We start from the raw sequence: 14,504 nt of genomic DNA, 5'->3' as shown, positions 1-14,504 counted from the left end.
TTATAAAGCCATTCTTTCAAAAATAAAAGTTGTAATGTCTAGCCTCTCAGAAATGCTATCATGCCTTGACTAACTTTTTGGGAGCCACAGGTTTTTTGCAGAGAGTACGTAAAACATAGATAGTACATGAGTAGTACATAGTACATAGATAGTACATAAGGTACAATTTTCTAGGAAGAAGAGATGGTTAAGCTCCCGTCTGCTACTTCTTACTTTCTCTTTTTCTCCAGGCCAGATGCAAGGAGATTTAGCTATTTCCAGGGACTTTAAAGATTTGCCCAGACATATAGTACATTTGGCTTTGTGCCTCCCCTTAAGTTACAAATGTAAATAAAATAGTCATGTGCACCTCAGCTCCCCAACACTATTCTTCCAAGAGGTCTCATTTGAGGAATCTAACAACTCTACGTACATCATTGATGTTGTATTTCCCTCTGATGTTTATAAAATATTAGTTCTTTTTAAAAATTATTTTATTGTTGTTCAGGTACAGTTTTCTGCCTTTTTCCCCCACCCCAGCCCAATCCCCCAGCCCTCACCACCTCCCTCCTGTTTCCACCCTGCCCCCCATTATTGTCCATGTGTCCTTTATAATTGTTCCTGCAAACCCTTCACCTTTTTCCCCTGAAACTCCCTCCCCTCTCCTCTGGTCACTGTCAGCCTGTTCTCAATTTCAGTGTCTTTGGTTATATTTTGCTTTTGTGTTTGTTTTGTTGATTAGATTCCTGTTAAAGGTGAGATCATATGGTACTTGTCTTTCACTGCCTGGCTTATTTCTTTAAATTGAACAATGGATTTTGCTTCGTAATTTTGGTAACCCAACAAAATGGCATTTGTAAAGTGTCAGGCACGGGATAAATGTTAAACTGTTTACCTCATTCTTAGTTTAAATTGCTAGAGAGCCTCCACTCTGAAGCCCCGCATTTAGCCACAGATCACTCATAGGTATATCATCACTCCTGTCTAATATATAGGGTAGAGCAAATGTAGGTTTACAGTTGTAAATATGCAAAATAACAGTTATTTTTGTATTACTATTTATTAATTATTGTATTATTTTCTGTATGAAAAACTGTAAACCTGCTTTTGCTCCACCTTGCATTAGGAGATGAAAACAGAAAGAATCTTAAGAGTTGTTCTCCATTGTGTGCTGTCAAATCTAATCCTGCAACATACCTCAGACACAAAATAACCAAGTAAGTCTGGGAAACACTCTATAAATTCCCCCTTTCTTGGATATTTCCAATGAACACAAACACTTTAAGACCCTGGAAAACCCCAAAAGCTGTGTAATTTGTTTGGTTTCAAAGAGTATTTGGTTTTAAAATAGCAGTTGCCAAGAATGTTTAATTAGGAAATGTTTTTCCCTTGCATTAATACCTGTCAGCAGGTTGTAGATTACACTTTAGAAAATGCCACTTAAACAGCTAAATTAAATCAAAGTTGAAAGTTAGAAATATCTCTGTATTTCAGGCTTATATGCAGCTCTTCCTGCTCTCTTTGCAAGTCATAATGGTCTTTCATGGCTAATATTTATTCTGGACCCTGACCACTGGGTCCTTTTGAAGTTAGTCCTAACTTGGTCACACAAAACCACCCTTTAACATCATTAAAGGACAGCAGCAAGGCTGATGGGAAGGAATGGGGTCTCTGACTCATGATTCTGGAGGAACTGAATTCCACCAGAATTCAATTCCTGCTCCCCCTTTCCAGACATATGACCTTGAGCTGTGTGAGCCTCAGGTTCCTGATCTGTAAACTGGGAAAATAAAGGAAGCTCCCTCCGTGGTCTTGGAGAGGATTCAATGAGATAATCCACATTAGACCCAAAAAGCAGTTCCTGGCACAGGTGTGTTCAATCAACATTAGTTATTACTGTAGCATCCAAATGGCCTCATTTTGAGAAAGAAAAAAGTAGATGATGAAAGTATGTCTGCCTTGCCTGGGATCACACAAATCAATTACTGGAGTAGTCTTAGTTTTCCCAGAAAGTCCAGTTTCCTGCTTCTAGTCTTAGAAGCATATTTTCATTTCAGGAGTCAACTTTTATCAAAAGGCATCAGATTTTATTGAACTTGATTCATACAGGCCTTTATAATTGTCAATGACTCCATCTAGCTCCCTCTGACAAAGGCCTCAGTCAAGCAGCATTCCATTCATTGAAATACCAGCACATTGAGGTGGAAAAGATTGCCAAAGCTATCTTTTGCTATGCCAAATATTTGGCATATACATCAACACTCCCCCTTTCTGTACCCATGGCAGACATTGCTAATCCATCACAGCATTTTCCCCACTGGCGTCCAAACATGGACAAAGAATCTTTCTCAACACAGCTCTAGGAGCCTCATCAGCTAACTGAAGTTGACACATGAACTAAAGCTTTATTGACTTCCCAAACCAATCTAACCTCTTAACCAATACATATTATTGGTTAAACAATATTATCACCTATTTTAAATATATATTCAATGTTGTGGAGCTTCCTCATAGGGGAGGACAAGAAAAGAAGAGAGGAAAAAGGAAAGTAGACACTAACATTTAGTTAGCATGTATTATTAATATACCAGGCTTTTATAATCCATTATCCCATTCACTGTCTCCAACAACCCTGGAGAAATCTCTCTTTTACTGGTAAAGAAGCCATAGTTCAGAAAAATTATAGGAGTTTGTCCAAGGCAGGTAAACAGAATTTAATCTCACGTCTTCCTGACTCTAAAAGCTGTGTTCTTTTCTCTCCCATTGCAGTGCCACTTTATGGCTTTTCAAAGTCTTTTCAGGACTGCATCTTTGGCACTGGGTGACTGATAACAGCTTAAAAGGCCATGTGTCACTGAGCCATTTTCAGAAAATCTCTGGAGTTATGGGCCCATCTAACCTGTCCTACCTAGATAAATCTGTTTAGTTTTTTAAGCTTGGCAGAAGAGCTCAAGAACCCGTTTTCCAATACTTGTGAAAGAGCTGACTAGATTTCTTACAACTCTGGAAGAAGGCCAAAACAGAGGAGGCCTTTTGTTCCATTGGGAAATGAAGTAAAATCTATTTCTGAAACATTTTTTCCAGAATAATTCAGGAACCTATATTGATGCCACTTGGTCAGACCACTTTTTATTTTCTTTTCTGTCTAGGCAAGAAACAGACAAGGAAAAGCAAGTGCTCTGCAGAATTTTTATTTCAAAAATTAAAACCAGACCATACCAGGGCAGTTTTGTGGTCTGAATATATCAATGGATCTAGTCATATTCCATCTGAGCTTTTCTTAGGTATACTAAACCACTAATATGAATCTCAGTATTGTGTCTGGATGGAATATTTCATGGATTAAGATTTGTGGGCTTAATTTGGTTGGTAATGAAACTTCTCTTGGGGAGATGGGAGAGAGGAAGCCACGAATCACTGCCAATATGTAACCCAAACAACTAAGAAAGAAACACTCATTATTTGAAGGGTTTTGTACTTAGTATTGACCATTGGATGTGGGTCTAAAATAAAATCCAAAATTAGGTTGGGCAGAAATATTGCTGAATTAGCAATGGACTGTAGGTAGTTAGAACCAAAGGGATGCTAGAATTGGAGCCACATATACTTGCTTATTTTACAGGAGAATGGATGTGACTTGCCCAAGGTCACATGAGTAATTGTCAGAACCATGACTCCAGGGCTCAAGAACCCTTGGGATATTGACTAGAATGTCATGGTAAGGAGCCTGATCTGTCTTGGCTACTTTCATAACCCCTGTGTTCAGTGTGGTGTCTGGCACATATCACATAGACACCAAATCACCAAAGGAGTAAAAATTAACTAATCCCAAGCCCTGGCCAGTCAGCTGATTGCAGTGTCATCCCATAAACCAAATTGATATGTTGCAGGTTCAATCCTCAGTCAAGCCCCATACCTAAATTGCAAGTTCAATCTTCAATTCAGGGAGTATACAGGAGGCAACCAATCGATGATTCTCTCTTATACAAATGTTCATCTATCTATCTATCTATCTATCTATCTATCCATCTCTCTCTCTCTCTCTCTCTCTCTCTCTCTTTCTCTCTCTCTCTCTTCCTTTTTCCCTCCTTCCCTACCTTCCTTCCTCTATTTCTAAGAGCAATGAAAAAATGTCCTTGGGTAAGGCTAAAAAAAATGAACTAATTCCAGGAGTGTGGCTATGATGAATTTCTTGATGTATCTTGCTTTGAAAGAGATCACAGAAGAACTAATTATTATTAAGGTCAACAGGAAAATAAGAGTATGTATTCTTCATTAATTTTATGAGCACCTGCTATATATGAGTTCAAATCAAGAAATATGTTCAGCTTTATTTTATTCAATATCAATGTATTGTGAATTTACTATGTTCTAGACACAGGCTTGGTGTTGGGTATGGAGAGATGAATGACTCAGATACAGTTCGTGCCTTTATAGAGTTTACAATCTACAAATAGTCTAACTGTATGTACTCCAACTATATAAGGACTAACTGTACCCACACTAACTGCTTACAGTCTAACATAAACACAAGATACAATTTGCTTCTTTCCCTGAAAAAGGAAGATATACATCCATAATAAAGCCACCCCAAATCATTTTTAGAATGACATATGACAGAAATACAACATCAAATAATCAGAGAATTCCAAAGAGGAACCTGAAAAAAAAAACATCTAATAATAGATTTTTTTTTAGCTTTATCTTGAAGGACAAACAGACCTGTCCTTTGAGAGATAACAAAAAGGGCTTCTTAGATGTCTTCTAGGCATCTGGAACCCTCTCCCAATAACTGAAATGTAACAGTGTGTCTAGGGTGTTGGTCAGTATGCTTTCTCTCTATAGCACCCACAGGATACAGACACCCGAAAGCCCTATTCCAGGCATTGATAGTAGTCTCTGTTGAGCCAGGTGTTGGGAAGTTATACAGACAGAGCTTGGGTCTGGTCTTGAACAATAACTCCTTTTCTTGGCCCTCCATCACTGAAGGCTCTATAACATGATGGTTCAGAGCACTTATTTTGGACTCGGTCCTGCGTTTAAATCTCAACTCTGTATTTAATAGATATCTGAACTTGCACAAGGTACTTAATTATTCTATGCCTCAGTTTTCTCATCTGTAAAATTAGAATAAAGATACTGCCTTATATCATTTTGTGAACATTTGAAATTGAACATTTATAGTGTGTAGCATAGGCTCTGGTCATTCAGACCAGCACTGGGTGTTGCTCAAACTTGTTTCTGTATGTTCTACTTTCTGAGATTTCTGGAATCAGACAACAGGTCCTTACTGGCCTTGTCTCTCCAGCACCCAGCATGTTGCACAGCACATAGTAAGTAAACAGCAAGTAGCTCTTAAAAGAATCTTAACATTTTAATTCTTGTTGCTGGCTTCAGAGCATGCACCCTGTTCTCAATCTACAGTGACCCTTAAGAATATCACAAATATTAAATCCAAAATATGTGGATTTAAAAACAATTTGATTTTGTGAGCTCTCAGGAAAAAACTGTAAGTTTTGTGCTTATAAGGAATAGGCCAATCTTTATTGTATCCCTCACACCTCACATGGGGCTTGGCACAGGGTAGGTATTCAATAAAAATGTACTGAAATGATGGATGGTTAGGTAGATGAACAGATGGAGGGATGGGTGAACAGATGGAACATTGAAGAAATGTTGCAGGACCAAGAAATCTGGAAATCTCTTAACAGATGTTCTCCAAAATCCCATTGCTCATATTTCTCTCTGGAGACCCTTAAATTGACCTCAGACTAAGAATTATTAGAAGCCTTTCACATATACCTGATTTTGAAGCTTTCTCACTGGTGTGGGGAAAGAGATAAACTTCAATCAAATTTCTTGATCAAGAGGCAGGGTCCATGGGTTTAATATCAGCTTTATTACTAATTAGCTGGTGGCCCTCTCTGGGTGTTTCGCTTCTGCTATTGCACAGCGTGTACTCTCTCTACTGAACTGGGTGTGGCTGCCTGGAGTGATTTATTCATACCACTTCTGAAGTGGGGCTCCGCAGAAGCACGTTGGTACGGATTAGCAATACCTGCCACATGCCCTGGAAGCAGGTGTGGGGTGCCCCAGATCTGCCATCTCTGGGGTCAGTGACCTCCTACAGTTGCTTCTAGCCCTGCTCCAGTCTGATTTTGATTCTGCCGTATGACCTGATGTCTGTCTGTGTCTGTGGAAAGTGCTGAAAATCTGAGCCAGACGTTTCCCGTCAGGAGCAATGTCTTGAAAGATTAAACCACAGGCAGCTTGTTCTGGAGAAAGCCCTGGCCGAGCGGCCGGGACAGCCGTCCCAAGAGCAGCGCTGCTGCTTGGCCAGGGTCTAAGCTCCCGGAAAAGAGCTCCACCCCAGGCTCGTGGGCTGGATTTTCTTGCTACTGAATTAGAGTAGATAGGCTAGAGGAAACCGGGATTGTGGCTGTAGCCTCCTTCCTCTCCTAAGGATTTCAGGGTATCCCTGGCCTTCAGGGCTTCCCCAAAGTTGCCTCAGGAATTCCTCACGCTTCAGAGACCAGCCTTCACTCTTCTCCAAACAAAAGGCACAGCTCCTCACACAGTAACAGCACACACCAGTTACTGAGTTCTCCCTCCGATTAGGCACTGTCCTAAATATTTCTATGCATAATCTCATTTTCTCTCACTTGCAGTTGAAAGAACTTTATTGTGGGGTTGTTGTTAGTGTTGCCATTTTACAAATAGAAAATGCTAAGGCTCTGGGAGGCAATGTTACATGGCCTCTAGACTGAGCCATATGAGGTTGCCCCTATCCAACCTTTTCAACCTACAAAAAGGGCAGTTCAACTAATAGCAAATGGCAGAACCAGGACCTGATAGTGTTTGACTGACTCCAGGGCAGATATTCTCAAACATTGCATAGAATATTCTTGGATATTTTTCCAGTGTAGCATTTATCATTCTTGCCTGTAAATATCTGTTCACATGTCTGTTTCTTTTACTGAACTCACTGCAAACAAGTACACCCCATAGCCTGGTCTTAGCACTCATTCAACTGATCTCTGTTGAATGCAAGAATAAATGATTTTTAAAATAAATTCACTGTCAGGCCTCTGAGAAGATTGTTGGCTCGACTAGCATCCTAACCGGGCACCCGTTAAACCACCATGCTACATCAATGGATAAATGATTTTCAGTGCTGGGATTCAAACACCTAGGGCTTGGAAGGGTTTGGGTTTGGCAATCAGAGTTTTCTCAATTCTTTTAAGACACAGATTGTGCTGGACTCAGTCAACTATAAAGATCAGATGTCCTTGGAAAAAAATCCACACTTAAGGCTCTTTCCTGGCTCCTCTCTCTTCCTGACACATTCCAAGGAGGAATTTATGAACGTTGGGAAGGACAGGGGGTGAGGAATTCCTAGAACCTTTAAGAATGCCCGTGTAAGCAACTCCGTGCTTAACTGACTGTGCACAAAGAAATCCTCTTCGTGTGAACCGTCTCGTACGTTGCCAAAGTGATGTGGAAAGAAATTAATCTGAATTGCTAACCAGTGAGAATCTTCCTTGTTCCCCCGAACTGAGGATATGTCACGTACGTGCCCAAATCAACAACATAAATATACTCTGTGAGCTACTAAAAGTGAAGTGACCAGTAACTAATTCTGAAATATGATTCTAGCCTATTGGAAGTTTTATCTTTATCTAAAAATGAAACTGTTTATTCTCCAGCTGTGACTAAGAAAACAATCCAAAGATTGTTGACTCCTTCAGCCGGCAACGGCCTTTGTCCTGTGGTGAGGTGCCCAAAAATAACACTTAGTTTATTCCATGCTGCTTCTAAAAAATTAGCTACCAAAACAGATCTACTGGGCGGGGGATGAAAAACTTGATAACAAGCCAAGAGGCATCTTAGAGTATAAAAGTATTAGCCAAAAAGCCCCTGGGATGTGGTTGCCGTGCTACTGACTGTGGTCTCCCTGTTAAATGAAGTAACTCAGAGTAATGTTCTGAATTAAAATCTATAATGCCCAAACCTGGAGAATCGGCCTATACTGGCAGCATCTAATACCAAAGAATTGATTTTCATCTTTCATCAGTAATGAAGTCCTAATACTTCAATACCCCCTGCATACACCCTCCTCCCCCGAAAAAGAAAAAGCCTTTAGGACCATTGATTTTATATAGTTATTATTGTCTGTTGTTGTTGTTTTTTATAGAGAACAAGCACTATAAGTGTGTCAGGTATTTGGGAACCAAAGGACTAAATACAGAAGTCTATATTTTTTCAACAGATGACACTGTGAGCAGATAGGCATGTAGCCTTAGAGAAACAGCAGTGCTCACAGGCTCAGCACCAGCTCCCTGCATTGACCCTTCATGGCCTCCTCACTGTGGCTCTCCTGTCTCATGTGTCCTCTCCCTTCTGCTCCCCTCGATGTATTTTACACCCCGGTAGTACTCCATAATGCTACCTGACCTTTGCCTATGTCAGACAGCCACAAAGAGAAGCTGTTGTTAATATTGTCATCTTCTTCCCATGCATTTCAACTCCAATGCCTTTACTCTTGCTGTTCCATAGGCTTCCATAGGCTTCCAATTATGCCCCTTAGTACAATTGTATCTATGTTTTAGAATTTCACCCATCCTTCAGGTCCATCTCTTTCAAGGTGTCTTTCTTGAGCATCTCAAAAGAAAGTTGCCTCCCTGCACTTTGAGCTTTAATAGGCTTATGTTGGTCAGTCCCTTTTGTTACCTATCATATTGCTGTTGTAGTCATGATGTAGCTCCCTGATTGTTCCATCCCTTCCATATGCAAAGTTTCCTTTCTGATCTATTCTCTAATTGACCAGTGTTGTTATTGTTGCTTTTATTATCATTAGCTACCATATATTAAGCACCTATGGTGTATCAGGCACTGTGTTAGTAGCTTAATATACATCTTCTCATTTCATCCCATCCTCCCACAAAACTAGGAACTAGACATACGAGGTCTGTCTGGAAGAAATCCAGCCATTGTTAATATAACAATAACAGTTTGTGTGACAGCGATGTAACCTGGCAGCCAAGGAGAGTGGACTGGAATGTGCATGTGTGAACAATGGCGACTTCACTGTACCAGTCAGTGGGGGTGGTAGACGTTGAGTGAGCGTGTGCACTGTGTGGCTGTTGCATTCAAAATGACTGAGAGAGCAGAGCAATGAGTCTGCATCAAATTTTGTGTTAGGCTTGAACATTCCTCCATAGAAACTACTTGGATAATTCAGAAGGCTTAGGGGGACAATGCAATGAGTACAGCACAAATGAAAGTGTGGCACAAATGCTTCAAAGATGGTTGAGAATCTGTTGAAAGTGACCCAAGTTCTGGAAGGCCTGAAACAAGCAGAACACCTGAGAATGTTGAACGTGTACAGGCTATAATCAACAAAGATTGATGACTGATGGTTCGAGAACTGGAAGCTGATCTAGAGATTCCAAAAACTACTATTTGAGATTTTGACACAGGATCTTGGCATAAAATGTGTACAGGCAAAATTCATTCTTCAGTTTCTGCTATCAGAGCAGAAGAAACATTATGTTGCAGTTGGTAATGACTTGATTCAAACCAATACCGATGAACAAGATTTCTTCAGGAAGGTCATAACCAGAGATGAATTGTGGGCCTACAGCTATGATCCAGAAACAAAGGCCCAATCATCCCAAAAGAATTGCCTGGTTCTCCACACTCAAAGAAGGTGTGACAAAGTCACAGCAAGATCAAGACCATTTTAACTGTGTTTTTTGATTGGGAAGTTGTTGTGCATCATGAGTGCGCCCCTCCAGGCCACACAATTAATAAGGAATGCTACCTCAGTGTTCTTCATCAGGTGAGAGATGCAATGTGATGAAAATGGCCACAGCTATGGGAAGCTGGTGATTGGCAACGTAATCACAACAACACATCCGCTCATGCATCACGTCTTGTGCAGTTTTTGGTGAAACATCAAATCACCCAGGTGACTCAGTCCCCGTACAGTCCAGATTTGGTACCCTATGACTCCTGGCTTTTCCCAAAACTAAAATCACCTTTGAAAAGGAAGAGATTTCAGACCATCAATGAGATTCAGGAAAATATGATGGGGCAGCTGGTGGTGATTCCAACAAAGGATTTTGCAAAGTGTTTTGAACAGTGGAAGAGACACTGGGAGAACTGTGTGAGGTCCCAGGGTACCTACTTTGAAAGGGACTGAAGCATCATTGTCCTATGTACAATGTTTCTTGAATCTTTTGTCTTCTGCAATAAATGTCTCTGTTTTTCATAGTACATGACTGGATACTTTCTGGACAGACCTCATATGTATAACCATGTATGAGATGAGGCAAGTGAGGCTCCGAGGGGGAAAGAGAATGTCCACAAGTAGCAGCTCCTAAGTGGAAGAGCTGGATTCTAACACAGGTCTATTTCTTCCACATCCAGCTGCTCATCCACAGAATTGTTTAGACTTCTATAGGACTGAGTTCCTTTAAAAACTCTGGTGACAGTGACCAGAGGGGAGGGGGAGGGGATTGTAGGGGAAAACAGTGAAGGGTTTGCAGGAGCTATTATAAAAGACACATGGACAATAACAATGGGGGGGCTAGAAACAGGGGAGGGAGGTGGGAAGGGCTGGGGGGAAAAGGCAGAAAACTGTACTTGAACAACAATTTAAAAATGTTTAAAAAACAATACAATTTTTAAAAAATAATAAAATAAATAAAAATAAATAAAAATGAAAACTCTGGAGCAAAGTCATGCAGGGTCAATAGGGTAAGAAGAGTCATGAGTTACCTTTTATAAGCTCTATCAGCTCCCAAGAGAAGGGAGAGGCAGAGAAGGCCAAGATGGTAGGCATGACCAAAGTGGTTTCTAAAAAAGTTTATTTGGGGTTTGATTTGAGAAGAATCTCCTGAAGAACTAGAGGCTTTAAGGTACAGAGAGAGAGAAAAAAGAGAAAAACTTTTCCATCCCTAGGGTAGGGTGTGGAAAAAGGATGCCTACCTGGGGCAAGGTGGAGTTCCTCCAGATTTGAGCACAATAGTCATGAAGACTATTTCCCTCTTGTACCTGGATATGTTTGAACATGTCAGGTATGGAAATTATAGTGCATATACATACTTGCTTGTGTGTAGGTGAGTTACTGAAAAGAACTTCCTAGTCTCCTGGCACCTCTCTCTGAGGTACTCACCCATTTTCATTAGACAGGAGACAATAATGTCGTAACTTTCTTAGAGACTCACTTTGACCTCTCTGAGCCTCAGTTTCCTCATTTGTACCATGGGCTTAGCGTGACCCAGCAGCTCTCTAAACCTGTAGTGTTTAATAGAACTTCTGCAATGATGGAACTGTTCTTTGCCCGCACTGTCTGATATTATAGACACTAGCCATGTCCCTATTAAGTACTTGAAATGTGGGCAGTACACTTGAGGATGGAATTTTTTATTGTATTTAACTTTAACTCATTATAATTTTAATTACCACTTGTGGCTGGTAGCTAACCATATTGGACAGCACAACTCTAGAGCAACGAATTCAGTTTTTTACCCCTTTTAAGCCCTCTCTCATGGGGAAATTTTTATGGTAATTTTTTCCCTCCAGATTAATTATGTTTTGAGTAGTTCATAGGAAAGAATACACCTAAAGAGTCTCACAGAAACAATTCACAGCAGTTAATTTGGCTCTAAAAATTTCTTTTGATAAAGATAGAAATTGCAGTCTGGTCCACACATGTATTTTTCTGCATTCAGCAGCAATATGCTGAGACAGGACACAGATCGAGGCAACATGCATGGCTTAGAAACAGACACTTTGTCCTGGATAAGTGACCCCAACAATTGATGTATTGAGCCCATCCAAAAGCTGTGTCTCTTCCTGCTGCCTTCCTTTGAAAACACTGACTCATCTGATCCTTTAATCTGTAATCTCACTATAAAGGATAGGTATATAGGTAGACAGAGAGAAAAAGAGAAGGAGGGGGAAGAAGAGGAAGAGGATGGGGGTGGGGAAGGGAAGGGAAGGGAGAATCTCCCAGGGTATATTTACTGGGAATTCTGAGAGAGAGAAGTCTCTGCTTCACTACATAACTCTTATCCTTGCTAAAAAACAAAAGCAAAAACAAAACAAAACAAAACAAAAACCCATATCTGAATAAGCCAAAGAAGTTTCAAGAGTTAGAAGAAAGAAAATCCTGGAAAATGTATTAAGTGAAGTCCATATTTTTTACTACAAATCTTCTCTTTATTGAGCTCTTGCTGCTGCCAAAAGACTACACCATTCCCATTACACGTTACCTACAGACTTCTCACAACAGTCCTGTGAGGAGCAGACAATGCCTCACTCAAGGAAGAGGAAGTGGTTGAACAGTAACTCAAAATCAAGAGTTTGTTTACAAAACCTGTGCTCTTCAGTGCCACTATATCTCTCCACCACTATTCTAGCACCTTGGAGCTTGCTACACTCTCAAGGAAGCCCTTTCGACTGGACAATTCTAACCAGAAAAATACTTCTGCTGCTGTGCTGAAATTTGTCTCATCGTGACTAACTCTCTTCTGCACTCTCAACATACACACACATGGCTGCTCGTTCTGTCCTTTGGGGTCACAAGGACGAGCCTGCTCCTGCTTCTGCAGGGTTTAGACATGTTAACCCCGTCCCTCTCAATCTCGGCTTTTTCAACCACGGGATGAACACACACAGATCCACAATCCTTCCTCCTACAAGACATTTTCTAGACTTTCCATTGCCTGATCGTTTCACATAAAGATAAGAATCTTCTGTGCTTTTTAAAGAGTCTCTATAGAATAAGTTGTTCATTCTGAAATTTTAAACGCCCTACTGTCAGAACATGATCCTTCACGTCTGTCCTAAATATCACAAAGTGCAATCTACAGCAATTTCCCTAGATCTATCTTCAAAGGGGACATTAATCAGCCACTTGTCTGCATATGACATTTTTAAAGGTTACTATTTGTACCCTATCTTTTACCTCTCTGGCGTAAATGTGTCCAGTTCTAGCACATTTATCTTCATAAGATTTACCCCATCATCCTTTAGTGATTTCCGCAGCTCCTCTTTGTTCTAGATTCAAGTTGCTGCGTAGTTTATAGGACTAGATTCAATGAGGAGGTCAGTCTTAAGCAAAAGGAGGCTATGGGCCTAGATTTAGGCTAGGTTTTGTTCCTGGAAGCGCAACAAAATTGCAGCTACATTTTAATGTGTGTCTACTATGGTCCTTACATCTGCGCTAATCTATAATTCCCTCTTGAAGAACTTTGACCCCACTTTACAAAGGAGGTCATAGTTTAGACAGGATAAATAGCTTGCCCCAAGTGAGAGAGCTGGTGAGTGGCATTTAAACCCAGTTGTGTCTAATTCCAAAGCTGAGGCATTTTCTACCACACTGAAGATATAATGGGTCTTCCCCAAAGTACAAAACTATAGCTCGGCCCACTATGAGTCAATGGGAAATACACAGCCCTCAAGAATCCCATTTCCTTCCTCCAGACAATGTAGCATTTGGCTGTGCCGATGCACATCTCTTACAAGCACAGTGAAAAATCCTCATTCAGCCCATGCTCTGATCATTATTACCCTAGGCTCATTGCCTTAGAGTCCCAACCAGCAACTCTAATGGCTTTTTAAATGGAAATTTAAGTCATTTAGCAACACACAAAAGTGTTGGCTAAAAGTCCAAAAGCATTTCAAACTGGCCCATGGCTCTTTCTCATTTAAAGCCAAGAATTGATGGGAAGAGGGTGGGAAGAAAGGAAGGACTTTGTGGAAGACAAAGAGAGTTAAAGCAGTTGCAATAGAGCAGGCAATCAACAAATATTTGTCCAGTAAACAAATAAGATGGACCATGCTGGTTTGAGAGAAGAAAAATGACCAAGTTCTCCTCTTCATAATAATTTTGATTCACTCGGCTTGCCTACATCACAGATCCACCAATTCTTATTTAAAAAACTATGGTAATTTGAATGAAAAAGCATACTCAGAAGACGTTTTTTGTTTCTTGTTTGTCTGTGTTTTATTTTGTTATTGTTTCTGTTCCAAGCAGGGAGTAGAGGCCCTAAGTAGATATTATATGACAGTTGGTGAAATACCAAATATGAATATAATTAGGATGTAGCATGGACAGGAAGTTGATTCTATGCGCAGCCAGTGCTTTCTAAGCCCCCAGTTCCCTGCTCAGTCCTACAGAAATGCTTTTAATTCTATTTCCTCTGCCACCTCCCCTGTCTGGGTTTTGCTGTGACTTCCTGTCGTCATGGAAGAGATGATAACTTGGGATCATGCCGATACATGTTACCAGTAGGATGAATTTTATCATTGGGAAAAACAAAAGTTGTGAAACCTTTCGTAGGATTAGTAACCCAAATACCACATCTAATTGATATAAATAACTCACTTAGAGCGTTCAAGTCTAATAATAACACAGGCAAAGGGAAATGTCAACTTGTGAAAAAACAAATAGCCCTCAATCGCTTTCTTGAACTACACCCAGCTCTATTTCCTCGTAAAAGAGGTCTATAAAT

At 40.3% G+C, this 14,504-nt stretch overlaps 1 protein-coding gene across 4 annotated transcripts in view; it reads left to right on the top strand.

Moving 5' to 3' along the window:
* Positions 1–14,504, top strand: part of TNC (tenascin C) — a 97,311-nt gene that overhangs the window by 20,133 nt on the left and 62,674 nt on the right. The gene's annotated exons all lie outside the window — the stretch shown is intronic.

The sequence above is a fragment of the Phyllostomus hastatus genome, unplaced genomic scaffold, assembly GCF_019186645.2.
Source record: "Phyllostomus hastatus isolate PE091 unplaced genomic scaffold, TTU_PhHast_1.1 phas_contig_34, whole genome shotgun sequence".
In the NCBI taxonomy this organism is placed as follows: Eukaryota; Metazoa; Chordata; class Mammalia; order Chiroptera; family Phyllostomidae; genus Phyllostomus; species Phyllostomus hastatus.
The sequence above is the reverse complement of the archived record's forward strand: the minus strand, read 5'-3'. Positions and strand labels throughout refer to the sequence as shown.